This window comes from Marmota flaviventris, chromosome 2 (assembly GCF_047511675.1).
Source record: "Marmota flaviventris isolate mMarFla1 chromosome 2, mMarFla1.hap1, whole genome shotgun sequence".
Taxonomy (NCBI): Eukaryota; Metazoa; Chordata; class Mammalia; order Rodentia; family Sciuridae; genus Marmota; species Marmota flaviventris.
In genome coordinates, this window is record NC_092499.1 from 138125908 (window position 1) to 138142407 (window position 16500).

Consider the following 16500-nt stretch of genomic DNA (forward strand, 5'->3'; position numbering starts at 1 on the left):
AGACAAAGAGAGAGAGGGAGAGGGAGAGAGAGGGGGAGAAAGAGAGAGAGAGAGAGAGAGAGAGAGAGAGAGAGAGAGAGAGAGAGAGATATTATGGTCACAAAGATTTTCTTTGAGAAGTTTTATAGTTTTTACCTTTTATGTTTATGTTTATGATTCATTTTGAGTTACTTCTTGTGTGTGATGTGAGGTAAGAATTATTTTTTTTCCTTATAGATATTCAGTTTTCCAGCACCATTTGTTGAAAAGATTAATTTCTCTCCCATTGAATTGCCTTAGCACCTTTGTTGAAAATCAGCACATAGGTCTATTTTTGTACTTTCTTTTCTATTCTATTAATGTCTATCCTCATACCAATATCACACTCTCTTGATTATTGTAATTCTAGAGCTTGACTTGAAATAATGTAAACATATATTTTTCAAAAATAGTTTGGTTTACTTAAGGTCATTTGCCTTTCCATATAAATTTAAATGTCAATATAACAGTCTCAATAAAATACCTTCTGGAATTTTGATGGGGATTGAGTTGGATATATTTGGAATGAATTGACATTTTGACAATGTTATGTATTCCCATCCATGAATATGGTATATCTTCAATTTATTTAGGTTTAACATTTTTTTTCTAGCAGTGTTTTTCAGTTTATATAGTAGACATTTATTGCAAGAGTTGAAATTTCAAATTATGCCCTGACATCTTTGCATCTCCCAGGACCTCAGAGTCCTAACCATGAGTTCTCCTGCTCTGACTAGATACACTCCCCACCAAGCAAGAAAGACTCCCATCTGGGAGGTTCCCCCATTAGCCAGATCAGCTACACTCCACCAGGTCCTTGACCTAACCTGCTTCAGTTCCCAACCAGAATATGGAATTATTCAAGAAAACCACATCTCCTGTGGGAACCAAGGGATGCTTTACCCTATTGTCACTACAAAGCCTGCCTCCACAATCATTATGGTTCTCTGTGTTCCTAATTGCAGCACCTGTGTGGCCCTATGGCATTTGGCATCCTTCTCTCCCTAGGTTGTGAGGTCATGTGACAAATAGGCTGCTGTCTTCTCATCTGCCAAGTGTTGGGTATTTGACCATCTCATACTCTTCAGGAGAGCATGGGGAGAGTGAGAATCCTTCCCTCACCAACAGGGTGAATAGGAGCTGGTTAGAAGAACAGGCCTTGACAATCTTTTGTTAAATACATCTCTAAATAATATTATTTTTTAAAGTTGTGGTAAAACAATATAAAATTCACCATTTTAACTATTTTTAAATGCATAGCTCAGTGACAGTACCTTCACGTTGTTGTGCAACTATCACCACCATCCACCTCTAGAACTCTTTTAATTTTGCAAAATTGAAACTACATATAATATATAATATATAATATAATAAATAATTATATATAAACATATGTAATATAAAGCAAAATATATAGTTATAATGTTAATTATTATAATATTAATGTTAGTGATATTAATAATATTAACTAATTAATATTAATTAATAATAATATAATATATATATATAATTTCATTCATCCAGCCCTTGGCAACCGTCCTTTCTATAACTATGAATTTGATTACTCTAAGTGTCTCATGTAACTGGGATCAAATAGTATTTGTCTTTGGTGACTGAATAATTTTGCAGAATGTCCTTAAGGTGCATCCACATTGTAGCGTATGTCAGAATCTCCTCCCTTTTTAAGGGCTGAATAATACTATATATTACTAAGTTTTTTTATTCACTCATCTGTCAATGGATCATATTTTTTGATGCTTTTCAGATGCATTACTTTTTAGATTTATTTTTCCAAATGATTTGTTGCTCAGATCTGAATTTTTAAAAAATCAAGTACCTCTGTTGATTCTTCTACCTGCTGAAGTATGAGAATATTTAATTGCAAGGCAGTGATTCTTTTTTATGTTTGTATTAGTGCATTATAGTTACATATAATAATGGGATTCATTTTGAAATAATAACCAATTCATGTAACATAGGTTGCTTATTTTCAATCCCCAGCATTTCCCCTTTCCCTCAACAATGATTCTTAATCAAGATATGAATAACAATCACCCAGTGCCAGAGCTCTATCCTTAGTCTGGATGAAGCCCCCAGACTTGTTATTTTGGGGGGGATTTGTTGCTTGAGAGCAGTGGACACATCCTCCTTTTCATTCATGTGTTCATAAGACTTCTGCTGGATTCTGAGGTACACAGGGAAGAGGGATTGAAGAGGCATACAGAGATACAAACAGGTATTGCTGCCCTGTGTGTGGGGTGTACATGGGGGGGTTGGTAGAGCTTTGGTCACAATGGGTGAATTTTGTGGTCCTGGATGCTGCAAGAGACCCCACAAGGCCTGGCTACCCTCCCATGCTGGTTAAACTCCAGGCACAAGGCCACTTCCTAAGATTAAGACTGTACGTCAAGCTCCTACAGTCATGAACTTTCTGGCTTTGTCTTGGGATGGTCATGCCATGCTGTCTCCAAATGCTCCATCTCTAGTGGAAAGTTTTGGTTTCTGGAGGTGGGGAGAGAGGAGCTGTTGGCTCTGCTGGAGTTCCATGACTGCTGAGCTACCCACAAAACTTGGTCCCTGTCCACTCTGCTTTGTTTGTTTACTGTCTGGGTTGCTTCTCCTCATTGAATCAACTGCCCTACCTGCCCAGTTGCACACCACACCTGAAATCATTTGGCCTTTCTTCTCATCCTTCTTCTACTTGATCCATGCTTCTGGAAACATTGTCCAACCCCATTACTCAAAATATACAAATCCAGCTAAATAGCCAAGGCACCCAGGCCGAGAGGTGTTAACCAAGCTCAGCTTCCTATGGCATTTTCCTGGTCTTGGCTAGAGGTTTGCAATTTTGTAAGGAGAGGAGAACCTGTCGACTGTTCTCCAGAATGGCCCAAGGACACCTGCAACAGGTAGTTGCCCTTGGACATGGATGTAGCTTGGATGTGGGAGGGGCAGCTGCTCCAGCTCTGAAATTGCCCCCGAAGTAGTGGTTTTCAGCCCTCTCTGCTTATTGGTATCACCTGGAGAGCTTCTGAAGCTCTTGATGCCCAGGCTGCATCCCAGACCAATTCAATCAGAATCTCAAGAGGCAGGACCCAGGCCACAGTGTATTTATAGTTCTCAGATTATTCCTACACATGACTAAGCTGGAGAACAACTGTTCTAAAGAGAACAACACCAATGAGAGGTTGAGGCAGAGTGGGAGGGTCTGAAATCAATCTTAGTAGATTTGACTTCCTGGGCCCAGTTCCTCCCCCATCCTCCCCTCCAGGCCCCACCTCCTTCCGTTCCTTCTCTTTCCCTCTCTGATTAAAATTATAGGAATATCATTGCCTTTTCTTCTTTCTTTAAATTTGTATTCTAGCCCTGACTGATGTTAGTCCAGCTTTAGATAGATCCTAGCATCATCTTTGGGTGCAAAATACACTTTTTCAGGCTGGAGAACAGGATACAAAGAGTAATAAGTTTATTTGGCTCTGTTTTATCTGCACACTATCAAGATATCTTGGCATTGGTGACACCTGACACAGTAGGGAGGAACATTGATCTATGACTCAGGAGAGCTATTCCTCTGGTGACACCACTCTGGAGGCCTTACCTGTGCTCTCCTCATGGCCTTATTCTAGCCTTGGGCTGGTCATTCCTCTGAGTTAGTACCACCCCACAAGTCCCCAACTTCAGTATCCTGTTTTCTGCCCATGGTCCCTCTTCCTCGCCCTTATCCTTCTATACCCTATTGGAAACTGGTCTTTTCTAGCCTTCAGCCCTCTCTTTCTCTCTTATCCTGCCCCCTAGACTCCTACATTTCTTCCATATTCATAGAGAAAATTGAAGCTATGGAATAAAATTCTGCAACTTCCAAATCTACCCTTATCCTTGCTCATTCTCTCCTTGACCTCCCTGCCACCACAGTGCAGCCTCCTCCTCTTGCCCCCACCCGAGGCTGCTCCTCCACCTCACAGGGTGAGGGTGCCTTCCCTCCACATCCTCTCAGAACCTCACAGGGATGGTGCTTTTCTCCTGTATATTCAGCCACTACTGGCGTTCACATCTCTCAATCCATTGGAGCAGCATTGGTGGATGTTATCTGTAACTTTCTGAATTGTGAAATCTGATGGATTTTGTTTGCCTCTTGACCTCTCAACTGCAAGGGGGCACAGCTGGCCATGCTCTTGCTCAAATGCTCCCCTCCCTTGACTCCCTTTTGGTTTCCTTCTCTCTGCCTGCCTTCCTTAGGCTCTTCGTAGACTCACTTGCCACTCACAAGCCATTGAACAGAAACATTCCCCAAGTTGAGTTGTAGGTGCCTTTATCTTTCTGTTCAAAAGTATTTACATCTGGGGTCCTAAAAATGACTATTGAGTCCTAGGTATTACACATAGTTCATCTCTAGTCTAGAATTTTCTTTTGAGCTTAAGTATAGATATCTGACTGCCTCTTTGTCCTTTTGTTTTTTTTAAATTGTGGTGAGAAACACTAGCATAACATTTGTGTCATCTTAACCATTTCTGAATATATAGGTTAGTAGCATTAAGTACATTCACATCGTTGTGCAATAATCTCCATCATCCATCTCCAGAACATCTTGCACAAACGAAATTCTGTACCCATAAGCACCATCTCCCCATTCTCTCTCCCCCAGGCCCTCACCACTCTACTGTCTGTCTCTATGATTTGACCTGTTTTAGGTACCTCATCTAAGTAGAAACAGACAGCATTTGTCTTTGTATAACTGGCTTATTTCACTTAGCACAATGTCCTCAAGGTTGATTTATGTTGTAACCTGTGTCATAATTTCCTTCCCTTTTAAGACTGAATAATATTTCATCATATGTATGTACTACATTGTGTTCATTTATTGTTCTGTCAATAGACACTTGAGTTGCTTCCACGTCTTGACTAATATGAATAGTGCTGTTGTGGACATGACCATGTCTTTGAGATTCTGCTTTTGATTCATTTGGATACATGACCAGAAATGGAGCTGGTGGACCATATGGTAATTCTATTTTTATTTTATTTTTTAAAAAATCTTTTTTAGTTTTAAATGGAGCTTTTATTTTATTTATTTATTTTTATGCGGTGCTGAGGATCAAACCCAGGGCCTCACACATGCCAGGCTTTACCATTGAGCCACAACTCCAGGCCCCATTACATTGTTTTCTATAGCAGCCGCAACATTTTACATTCTCACCAACACTGCACCAGGCTTCCAATTTCTCTACATCTTTGCCAACACTTAACTATTTCCTTTTTCCTTTTTATAATTTTTTTCCAGTGCCAGGGATTGAAACCAGGGCCTCACACATGCTAGGAAAGCATCTACCACTGATCTCTTTTTAGATTTTTATTTTGAGGCAGGGAATCACTAAATTGCCCAGGCTAGCCTTGAATTTGCAATCCTCCTGCCTCAGCCTTTAGAGTAGTTGAGATTACAGGTGTGCACCACCACACCTGGTTAACACTCATTGCCTCCTCCTCATCCTCCTGCTCCTCCTTCTTCTACTTCTTTTTCTCCCCCTCCTCCTCCTTCTTTCAATAGTAACCACCCTAATGAGTGTGAGGTAATACTTCAGTGTTTTGATTTGCACTTCCCTAGTGATTAGTGATTTGAGCATCTGTTGTCTCATAAGCCTGTTGGCCACTTTTTGCCTTACTATTTTATTGGTGCATTATAATTATACATAATGATGGGGTTTGTTGTTTGTGTATAATTTTTTGAAGAAATATCTATTTCAGTCTTTTGCCCATTTTTAAAAATTGGGTTCTTTTTGTTGTTGAGTTGTGGAAGTTCTTTATATACTCTGGATAATAGTCCCTTATCAGATATATGATTTGCAAATATTTTATCCCATTCTCTAGGTCGCCTTTTCACCCTGTTGATTGTATCCTTTGATGCCAGAAGTGCTAACTTTTGATGTAGTCTAATTTGTCTGTTTTTACTTTTGATGCCAATGCTTTTGGTGTCATATCCAGGAAATCCTTGCCCAATCCAGTATCTTGAAGGGTTCTCTCTATTTTATCTTCTAAGAGTTTTGTAGTTTCAGGTGTTAGGTTTAGGTTCATTGTCTATTTTGTGAGGTCTAACTTCATTCCTTTGTCTGTAATTTTTCTCAGCACCATCTGTTAAGAGACTGTTCTTTCCCCACTGATTGACCTTGGCACCCTTGTTGAAAAATAATTTACCATGTATTTGAGGGTTTATTTCCTGGGATTTCTATCTTATTCCATTGGTCTATATGTCTATCTATCTTTATGCCAGTACCATGCTGTTCTCATTACTATAGTTTTGTAATAAATACCTCCTCTTCATTTTTTTCAAAAATATTTAAATTTTGTCTTTTTTTCACAGGTATGTGTATGTGGATGGAATTTTAAGAATCAGTTATTCTGTAAGACTTAATATCTTTCCTCTAAAATAAGACCCTGTCCTTCTTCATTTGTTGCCCTCCAGAAGCAACCTCTTCAACTCTTCTCTTTTTTGCTTGGAATTTATCTCCATAACCTTAAATGACTTGTACATAGTGATGCATCTTGTTTTTGAACTTTTAGGCTTTGTCTCTGACGTCTCACTGTGTTGGAATGAAGACTCAGTTCTCATTCCCCAAAGCCTCCCAATATGCTCACACTTTCTATCCCTTTCCTCTTCCCCATAGAGTCGTATCTGAACGAGTCAACATCCAGCCCCACTATGACTATGTGAATGTGCTCCACAGCTGGGACAATATTTCATTTTCTTGCTGAAATTTTTGTTTACCCTCAACTTAATTTGTTTTCTATGCATGTGTCATAAATTTAGCCCCAGAGGATGACTGCTGAGCCCCCTTGGTCCAACCCTGCAAGACATGAGTAGGCCTGCAGTTTGGGAATGGGTCATATATCCTTGCCCCATATATCCCTGCGAGATGACTGAAAATAATCATTGCTAATGAAGCTCCTTCTGCACAGAAGGTGCTAGGCTAGGGTGACAGGGATGGATGTGACATTATTGTGTATACCAAGAACTTACATTAACGCGGCAGATATGGAGGCAATCATTTCAATGTGCAATAAACTTTGATGATAATTAGAGTGACTGCAAATTTAAGAAAGAACAGATTAGGAATAATTCACTGTAATTATAAGATTCAAGAAGGTTCTTTCAGAAGGAGATGGGTTTTATTTTGTCATTTTTAAATTTAGTTTTTATTGCATTATATATGATAGTGGGATTCATTCTGACATATATTTAAATGCATGTAACACTTTTTTCCATTTAAATTCTCAGAACTATTCCTTCCCCTTCCCTCCTCCCTCCCCCATTCCCTTTCTTTACTCTATTGGTCTTCTAATTAATTTTAATTGATGAATTATAGTTACATATACAATTGGAATACATTACGGTATATTCATTTATACACCTAGTATAATTTGCTCTATTTCATTCCCCAGGGAGAAGACAGAATTTAAGCTGATTTAGAATTTCAGTGGAAAATTCAGTAGGAGGATTAGAGGTGCAGAGAGAAGAGTGGAGCAAATGTGTAGAGATAGAGAGGTACAGTGCAGGTTAGGGAATATCAAGAGGCTCAGCACAGCCCATGTGGGATGGGTCTAGAAGCATCATATAAATGAGGGCCAACATATATTGGGCATCTCTGTGCTAGGCACAGAGCTAAGCCTTTTATAGCTGCTCCACTAGTGATTCTCAATATATCATTGTTTGGGAACTTGTTAAAAATACAAATCTTTGAGTCCCACCCAGACTCAATCCATCAAAATCTCTGGGAGAGGGGCCCAGCATGTGGTGTTTTAACAAGCCCTCCAGATGAATCTGATGCACACACAAGCTTGAGAACCACTACCTCATGCAACTAGATTCTTATAACAATGTCATAGCAAGACACTCATTATCCCCACTTTAGGGATGAGGAAGCCATGCCAGGTGAATAGGTAACTTGCTCAAAGTCCATTGGGTACTGGAGACAGGTTGCATTGGTCCTTGAGAGCCAATTGTCAACTCTGAATTTAGAGATATCACACTGGTGGCTCAAAAGTGGCCATGGTGGAAATATTTACACTGTGGAAATTGGCAAATGCTATGAATAAGGACTCAAAACCCACCCAGAGAGCCAGGTGTTAAACATTCACCAGCAAACCAATGTTCTGGTCATTCAGTTGTTAGGTTGTTCTGGTCATTCAGTTGTTAGGTGGTTGGTAGAACTGGGTCTTGAACCTGGACAGCCTGGCTCCAGAGTGCATTCTCTTAATGACTCAGTTAACTTATTCAGGAAGTCTGGGAAGACAAGCTGGGGCCACAATGTGGACATCTATTCTGTATGAACTGGAATTTTCAGTGTTTTGAACAGATAGGTGATGTTAGTATGTTTAGGCTGGGGAATTAAATTGTCAGTTGTGACTTTTTATTTTGTAAATATGGTAGAAAAATGAGCTGGGGGTGGGTTTTAAGGAGAGTCAGAATGGTTCACTTCATCCAGAAGGGTCTGCACGGCCAGTGGGCTGCCCATTTGCAGAAAAGGCCATGAAGCACTGCAGAGCAGATGGCTCATGCCTCACAAAGTCTCCCTATTCTTCAAGAGAAAGGTCCCCTGTGCCCTGCTCTAACCATCTACCACATGTTTACTGACTGGGCTTAATGTGATGGCTGCTGATTAGAAGTGTCCCAAGAGTCCCTGGCCAGGCCAGAATTCACTGTGCTGTGTAATAGAGTGCTCACTACTTACCCATACTCATTCCTTGGAGAATCTGGAGATTTTTCAAGCTTGCTTTACATTGAGGCAGCCATGGGCTTCACGGGAAAGTTGACCCATCTCTGGTCTCAGAGGGTGAATCCTGACTGGACGTAAGCCAGTGGTTCTCAAATCCTTTGTTCTCAGGACACTCTTAAAAACCAAAGTCCCAGGTTGGGGAAATGGTAGAGTTCTTGCCTAGCATGAGCAAGGTTCTGGGTGCAATTCCAAGTGCTGCAAAACAAACAAACATACAAACAAATATTGAAGTCCCCTTGATCCTTTTGTGGTTCATAAATATGATCATGGTTTTTTTTACACCATCCTGTGAGATGTGCCTCCCTCAAACCTTGTTACAATGTGGGCATATTATCCACCTGATGTGAAGAAAAAATTGAACTCTCCCCAAAAGGCCTTTTCTTGTTTTGTATCATGTTAATCAATATTATTATATCAGAAATTAAATCTAAGTATTAAAAAATTATTAGTTAATTGAAAAATAACACCAGCCCCATTATATGCTAAATTAAATAACCTATTTTTATAAGAGATTTTCTAACACAAAAAATCTTTTGAGAATATCCAGTTGTAAAGGAGAGGATAGCCCTTTTAACAACCTCTTCAGAAAATTATAGATATGATAAACTCAACAAGTGGTAGCTTCTTTTTTTCCTTTTTGGCAGTGCTGGTGATGGAAGGCTTATGCATGCTATACAAGTGCTCGACCACTAAGCTACATTCCCAGCCCTGGGAGTTTCTTCAAAGTTAGTTGCAATTTGATGTCTGAAATGATATCTTTTCTATAACCTGAGACATTAAAATCCGTTGATGTGGATGGATTTTCTATTGCACTTTGGATGGATTTACTATCCATTGTGATCATTTGAAAAATGTTGATTCACTGAGCATGCACATCTTTCAAATGCTGATCCATTTTATTATACAACACACAAAGAATCGTGTTTATTAATGTCACCGCCAAAAATCTTTATTGGGAAGCTGTGAAGGTACAAGAAGCTATCACATGTAAGTTTTCCAAATTCAAATTTTTGTTCGAAAGCTTTAATTTTCTTATTGGCCACAAACACTGTCAGTTTTTTCCCTTGAAATGATAGGTTCACTTTGTTTATTTTTAAGAAAATTTCTATTAAATATCCAAGTGTGGAGTGTGGATAACAACTTTTAGTCAATTGTGTGTGTGTGTGTGTGTGTGTAAAAATGATGCTCTCTGGTAAAAGCAGCTAGTTTAGCTTGCAATTCAAACAACTGTAGAAGTGCTTTGTTTTTAGCTAACCATTAAACTTTATGCAACAGATGCACTTTGTGATCTCATGCTTTATGCATGCTTTTCATTTCCTCACACAGGATCATCTTCTTTAGCTTTTGCTTATGTGTGGCAGTGTCACACACAATGACAAGGAGTGCAATCTGCCATTGTCTGAATGCTAAGCCCTAAGCAGTTTAACCTCCATTGATTGCTTTTTCATCATCAAACACCATTATTCCAGGTAAACCATAAGATTCCAAAAAGTCTTCAACACTTTACATAATTCAGCATCACATGTGTTTATAGTTAAGTGCTCACAGAAAAGAAGAGCTTTTTTTATGATTAGTTAGTGCTGATATGGGACTGCTCTAGTTTGTATCTAGGATGTTTCCCCAAAGGTCCATGTGCCAAAGGCTTGGTCCCCAGTCTGTGTGACTGTTAGGAGATGGTGGAACCTGTAAGAGGTGGAACCTAGTGGGAAGTCTGCAGGGAACTGGAGACACATCTTTGAAGGGAATAGTGGGACCCACACCCTTACTCTTCTCTGTTTCATTTCCTGGCCATGATATGAGCAGCTTTGCTGAATCACATGTTTTTCCATGATGTGCTGCCCCAACTCCCAGGAAAGCAGTGGATCCACCAGATCTTGGACTGGGAGCTCCAGAACTGTAAGCCAAAATAAAACATTGATCTTTAGAAAGTATTTATTTCAGGTATTTTGTTACAGTAACAGAAAGTTGGCTAATATAGGGACAAATATAAGCAAAGCAGCTGATCCAGAGACATCCATCCATTTATAAGGCAAAAGTGAGAGATTATCTTAGTCTTCATGTTTGCAGCTCAATCTTTTAAAAAAATATTTATTTTTTAGTTGTAGTTGGAACAACTACGTTGAATACCTGCATTTTATTTATTTATTTTTATGTGGTTCTGAGGTTTGAACCCAGGGCTGCACACGTGTCAGTGACGCGAGTGCTCTACCGCTGAACCACAACCCCAGCTCCTGCAGCTCAATCTTTAATTTGACAAATTGCTTTAATTTGACAAATTTAACATTGTGAAGTGACAGTGCTGTTATTATTATTATTTTTTTTTACTGAGTTTTGGTTCAGCTGGCATTCAGCAGTATCAACTATATAAGATTTTATTAGTCTCTCTGCTAATGCAGTTTGATTACTTACTCTGTAAAATGCTCTGTGACTTTTTATTTCTAGCTTGAAAAGCTGTAAGAAACTATTTTTGACTTTTTAAAAGCTTATAACATTTATGGTTAAAACATTTAATTCCTTTTTCTTTAAATCGGTCTGAAAATGATCCTCTAACTTAAATGGCCCATTAGGTGTGGTGCAGAAAGTAAGGTGCTTAGGGTACAAGATTTAAGGAAGCACTCACTCTGCTGACCATGCACTTACACAAAGCTTAGAATGATTTCCCATTAAATTTTGTGCCTAACTGCTGTAGCTGCCTCCCTAGGCTGGGCCCTTGGCACCATGGTGCTCTTCAGAAATATTCTAATGCATAAGACAAAACAAGATGATGATACTTATTAAGTTGAGGGTGGATTGCTTGCATTATATTTTTGCTTTTTTTTTTTTTACAGTTTGTCCCAATTTATTCAGAGTAGCTTCATCTTTTCCATAAGTCAGAAAACTCTGTGATATATCTTTTTCACTTTTCCAGTATCTTTGGATTTAGGTGGTTTGGTGATAGGTTGAGAAAATGTCTTCTAATCATTGTTTTTAAGTTAACAATTTGTAATAAATAAATAAATATATGTTAAATATAAAATTTCAGAATAAAATATTAAAATTTGGGGGTGTAGATACAATTTAAAAATCCAGAAAAGCTTTTGAACATTTAAGAAATAATATTTCTGGGGCTGGGGTTGTGGCTCAGTAGTAGAGTGCTCACCTAGCATATGTGAGGCCCTGGGTTTGATCCTCAGCACCATAAAAATAAATAAATAAAATAAAGATATTGGTTTTTTTTCAACTACAACTAAAAAATAAATTTTTTTTAAAAAAATAAGTAATATTTCAAAACAAGATTACAAGTTGTGTTTCTTGAGTTTCTATAAGTGCAAGGAACAATCTGGGATTTCAAAGTTGTGGTTTATTGAATGATAATGAGGTTATAAATTGTTAGCGAGTCTAAGCTGGGCATGGTGTTACACACCTGAAATCCCAGCTACTTGGGAGGCTGAGACAGTTGGATAGTTTGAGGCCAGCCTGGGCAACTTAGCAAGTGAGTCTCAAAATAAAAAATAAAAAGGACGGAGATGTAACTCAGCAGTAAAACACCCCTGGGTTCAATTCCCAGCACACGCACACACACAAACACACACACACACACACACAGTCTAGCTTCTAAGTTAGAAGTTAGTCTACATCTAACTTGTTATCCATATATAAGTCTAACTTTAGCTATTAAGAGCACAGTAGAAGTACTGAGAACAAACTGAGTTAATCTCTAAACTTACTTCCCTTACAGAATTACAGAAAGTACAACAATACACAAGTCTATGTTGAGCTGTCCAAGCAATGACATAATCAATATCATGCAGCCTCTGGAAAACTCCATTGTCAACTCGTGAAAAAATGAGCATGAAAAAGGCAAATAATGTTTTGCTGTTATTATTAATTTTTATCTCATACCTGCTAACAGGAGTCTCTGGGTTATTCTTTGAAAACTACTGGTCTAAGATCAGTTAGTCCTGTTGCCAGTGATTGATGTAGGCAGTCATGTGGCACAATTCTGGCCAGTGGAACAGGAAGAGAACCCTGCTGGGTAGTTTCTGGGAAACTTTCTTACCCCTTAAGAGAGAAATGTAAGAGATGATATCAGTGCCTGAAATGGTTGTAGCCACCTCATGACCTTGAATTTTCATTAACTCCTGTCTTCCTTTCCCATTTCATATCCAATGTTTAGGGTGATATTGGCCTCATAGAATGAATTTGTAAGGGTTCTCACCTTTTCTATTTCATGGAATAATTTGAGGAGTATTGGTGTTAATTTTCCATAATGGTTTTGTTTTGCTTCATGCTGTAATCCTGTCCCCTGGAAAAATGCTTGACTCTTAGTAGAGCTTATTTATAAATAAGAATGCCAGATAGAAAAAAAAAAATCATATGAACAAGAGGAAACAGTTACTAAGAATTTCATAGAATTAAAGAAAGAGAGGAAAGAACTTGGATTTGAAAAGTTGACAGAATACAAGATGGGACAGATGGACTCAAAACAAACACTCAAGCAGGACACATAACATAGAGTTCTCAGAACACTCAACACAGGGGGAAATTCTGAATGTTTACAGAAAGAAAAAGCAGATCATGTACAAATACAAGGATTACATTGACATCAGGTTGCTCAATAGGAGGAAGCAAAGAGGCATGAGAAATGATTTGTAAATAAGTTAGAAAGATTTATTATCCTCTAAGAGAAATACTAAATTTTAAAAAAGACTTATGACCATCATGAGTCAATTCTAAGTGATACCAGCATGACAGGGAGGGGGTGATGTGGAGGGGATGTAGAGACCAGCAAGAAGTGAGTGAGTGCTAATGGAAAGACATTAATCATGAAAGTTAAGTATGGTTCTCAAAAAGTTAGGGGAAGCAATGGTAGAAGAATAGAAGAATAAAAAGAGAACATACACTTTCAGTCCGATAGAAGTCAATCTGATTCATGCGTAGAAAGTAGAAAAGAGAGAGAAAATTTTATATCATAAATATAGTCAACACAAAATAAGATGGTTGAAATTGTCCTAATATACTAGAAATTAAATAAATGTAAATGAGTTAAACTCATTGATTGGATTATAAACAAAGACAGAACAAGATCAAATAATATGTTGTCTAGAGACTGTGGTAGATGCCAGTATTATTTCCACTTCTTTCTTCCTTGTTGCTTTTCTCTATAGAGATTGAAATAGCACACTGTTACTTTCTTAATCTCCATTACAAGGGGAGTGACTGTAGGACCCATGGTTCTGACTCATGAGACACAAGTGGAAGTTTCCTGGATACACTGCTACTGAAAAACTATATAGAAAGCTTGCATAGATCAATAAACATAAAAAATTAAAATAGTAATCAAAGACTTTCTTCCCTCAAAAGTCCCTAGGACAAGATGATTATATCACAGTTTTAAAAGAAAGATAATCATATTATACAATGTTTTTCAAGAAGTAGGAATGAAATAAATAAAATGATTTTGAGACTAGCATAATCTTGAGTCAAAAATTGATAAAGGATACCACATGGAAAGAAAATTATAGACTTTTAAAAAAAATTTATGAATATAAATGTGAAAATCCAAAATAAGAGAGCACTTGAACTAATTGAAATGGTTATTTTTTTAAAAAATAAAACATGATGATCAAGTCAGGTTTATCCAAGGAATGCAAGAAAAGTTTAATATCAGAAAAAGAAAAAAAAGGTCTATGCAATTAACCATATCAATATATAAAAAGAGAAAAAAGCACACCAAAGGTAGAGGCAATTCTAATCTACTCAATAAATATAGAAGTGGTTTTAGATAAAGTGAACATTTATTTATGATATTTTATTTTATTTTTTAAAATATTTTTGTAGTTGTAGATGGAAGCAATATCTTTATTTATTTATTTTATATGGTGCTGAAGATCAAACCCAGAACATGAGAGGCAAGTGCTCTGCCCCAGAGGCAAGAGCTACAGCCCCAGCCCTATGATATTGTTAATTCTTAGGAAATTAAGAATACACGAGAACTGTCTCGATAAAAGTTATCTACCAAAAATATAACAGTGAAAGAGAAACTTTAGCAGCATTTCTTCTAAAGTTAGAAATAAGGCAAAGATACTTGTTATGTAACAACAACATTTGGAGTGTCACCAATGCAATAAGACAAGAAAAATAAATAATGGAATAAGGGAAGAAATAAAATTGTTATTACTTATAGATAAAAAGAGCAATTAGGTAAAAACTCAAGAGTACCTACAAAACTGGTACTAATGAGAGAGTTTAACTAATTTTCCAGATTTAACTTGAAAAAAATCAATAACATTTCTATAGTGTGGGAAAACTAGCCAGAAAATATGAAAGCATTTATTTGCAAGTAACAAAAATTTTAACCAAAATGATTATTGAGATTTCCATAAATAAAATTAAGTTCTTAAGTGAGTATGAGAATAAATGAAAAGATAGACCTGTGCTATCTATCCATAGCAAGTAGCCATATGTGTCTATTGAGAATTTCTTAAAATCACATGTGGCTTGCACTGTATTTCAGTAGAAGATCATAATTCTGATGAATGATTTACTTTAATGATGTCAACTGTCCTTTAATCTATAGCTAATGCAACTCCCCATCACAATTCCAGCAGGTGTGTGTTTAAACTTGGAAAAACCAAGAGCCAATATAATGGGGAAATTTACAGAAAGTGAAACCTGAATGACTAGGAACTGTTTGAAGGGACATTTTATCTCAATACATATAAGAAAACATTTAAATGAACAACAAAAGCCACCATTTTATACTTCAAAGATTGGCAATCATTAGAAAGTTGGATAATATAGAGTGCTGTAAGACCCTCATGAACGATGAAGGTTTCAGGCATTCTGGAAACCAATCCACCAGTGAGGCCAAGTGAGCTACCAGTCAGCAAACCAAATCTGGGGCATATAAGCCCAAGACTTTCAAGCAAAGATTCATCAAAGGATACACACAGAGATGTTTGTTATTATATTATTTGTGATAGCAAGGAGTTGGAGACAACTCAGGTACTCATCACTATACAAATGGATCAATGCATTGGTGGAACTTGCTGGACTATTATGAGGTAGTCTATATAGAACACAGATACAACCGATGCATCTTCCAAACAGTGCCAAGATGAAAAGTTGTAAGTAGAGCGACTCTCTAGCAATGAAAATAAAATCACTTGTACCCCCCAGAACACTATCTCTTCAAAGGCACAGAGCTGTAAAGAATGCCTGTTAAACATATTCCAAAGCAGTTGTCAGTGGAGAGGGAGTGAAGTTGTGGGAAGGGGAAGAGATGGAAATGAGAGAGCAGGAAACTTGATGGGAGTCAACTTTCCTGTACTCGAAACCCTAAAATACAATAAAATAATACATTATGATTAGTTTAAAAAAAAATAACCCAGAGGTGGAAAATGATCTGATGGAGAATGTTCTTTGTCTCCTGGGGAAAGTGCCCGGTGGCAATTATTCCTGAGAACCCTAATTTTTTTCAAGGTGGCAACTTCCTGCAGCCACACAGTATGCCAGGCATGGGTGAAGCTCCTGTAATCCTGGGCAGAAGATGCGGGACCAACTGACACCCACTCTTTCCTCTGAGGGGTGGACAGCTTTCCTGGTCAGGCCTGGGAGGCACCTTGGCTGGGCGGGCAGGCAGCTTGCGAAACCTAGGCGGGCCCCTGTGCAGGCCTGAGGTAACCCGGCAGCAGTCAGGCCTGCTCCTCCTGGGCTGTGGAGAATGGGCTCCTCT

At 38.0% G+C, this 16500-nt stretch overlaps 1 non-coding gene across 1 annotated transcript; it reads left to right on the forward strand.

Annotated features, from left to right (window-relative positions):
• The first annotated feature begins 9022 nt into the window (after positions 1-9022).
• On the forward strand, positions 9023-9127 carry LOC114081054 (small nucleolar RNA U13). Its single transcript, XR_003580709.1, has one exon. It is a non-coding gene; the product is annotated as a small nucleolar RNA U13 (small nucleolar RNA).
• Positions 9128-16500: the final 7373 nt, after the last annotated feature.